This window comes from Mus caroli, chromosome 5, assembly GCF_900094665.2.
Source record: "Mus caroli chromosome 5, CAROLI_EIJ_v1.1, whole genome shotgun sequence".
In the NCBI taxonomy this organism is placed as follows: Eukaryota; Metazoa; Chordata; class Mammalia; order Rodentia; family Muridae; genus Mus; species Mus caroli.
The window spans coordinates 127,802,601-127,804,061 of NC_034574.1; the positions used below are offsets into that span (position 1 = coordinate 127,802,601).

Sequence of the window (1,461 nt, forward strand, 5' to 3'; positions counted from 1 at the left end):
TCTATTTGTTTGTTTTCGTCTCTGATTCTGCTTCATGCTGGCTCATCTTGAAATTCTTTTCTGCATCAAACCCACAGACCCCTGTATAGCCTGAGTGGAGGTTCCTGAAAGAGTAGGGGTGTTAAAGCTTAGGTCCCAGAGGGTGGCCCTGTGGACTCTCAGTCCACTCAACAATGACATACCCGGTAGTGAAACAGTTATGTCCTTTGATAATTTTAAGCTTTTCTTTACATCCCTTTATTCAAGCACCCTGTAGGGGCAGGCTGTGTGTGCAAGTGTGTGCGTGTGTGTGCGTGTGTGGAAGTCAGAGAACAACTTTATGAGAGTTGATTCTTTCCTTCCCCTGTGTGGGTCCAGGAGACTGAACTCAGGTGGTTCCGGGCACNGAGGCAAGCCCTGCAAACCACTAAACCATCTTACCAGTTCTTCTTCTGAATTGTTCTTCATAACAGGCATAATAAATAACACACATTGTCACCCACAAGACACAAGGCTTCCATCTTCTCCACTTCCCCCCCCCTCCCCCAGCAACCACTATCTCCTGCCTTTCTGATACAGTCATTCTATCGGCAATGAGGCAATAGCTCATGGTTTTGATTTCCCTTCGCCCATTTTCCAATTGGGCTGTTTGCCTTTCATTACTGAGTTATAAGACCTGTGGCAGATACTGAGCTCAGGGCTGATTGGAGGTTGTTTACTAGGAACCAAAGTCTTATTTGTGGAGTCCCTGAAGTTTGGCCCTTGGGCACGGATACTATCCTGCTTGCCTCTATTCAGCCCTGCCCAACAGATCCACCTAAAAAAACAAGCCAACTCTTCCTGCCCATCCCCCACCCCCACCCGGCCCACAGTCTCAGACCAGATCCTTTCTCCCGGATGAGGAAACCTGGCTAGAGAAGCAAACACGGGGCTTACCCAAGGTCTCCAGGGTTGACTAGCACAGATCTGAGCNCACATCATTTCTCTGTGCCCTGCCCTGGTGGTTTCTATTTTCACAGACAGGTACGTGGCTGTCCATCTCTTTACAGTCCTAAGACATGACTCACGGGAACATAGTTTCCCCCTTTTTACGAGGGTAGAAACTGAGGTTGGAAAAGTAGTCAAACTTTTTCCTCAGCCTCAGAGACAAACAGGAACCATAGTCCATCGTCTCCAACCCCAGTACAACCAGCTGGGGCCGCTTACCCTGCCTCTAAGTCCGTGTGGCCTCAGCACAGCGCTGGGATGATGGCCTCCCATCCATGATTCCTTTCCTTTTCTTCCTTCCTTTTTATGTTTTAAATGGGAGAACGAGTTTATTTTTGGCTTACAATTCCAGAGGGAGAGAGAGAGGGTCNATAATGGCAGAGGCAGCTTGTCAACAGGCAGAGGTGACAATAAGAGGCAGGAACAGGAAACAGGTCACATTCTGGCATTCACTTGTTTTGTTTAAGAAAGGGCCTCACAGCCAGGTGTGGTGGC

At 48.6% G+C, this 1,461-nt stretch overlaps 1 protein-coding gene across 1 annotated transcript in view; it reads left to right on the forward strand.

Annotated features, from left to right (window-relative positions):
* Window positions 1-899: 899 nt before the first annotated feature.
* The window catches only part of Cldn3 (claudin 3), a 6,052-nt gene continuing 5,490 nt past the window's right edge, over window positions 900-1,461 (forward strand). The window contains exon 1 of the mRNA XM_021162745.2: window positions 900-1,002. The gene's annotated coding sequence lies outside the window, so the exon portion shown is untranslated. The remainder of the gene's footprint in view (window positions 1,003-1,461) is intronic.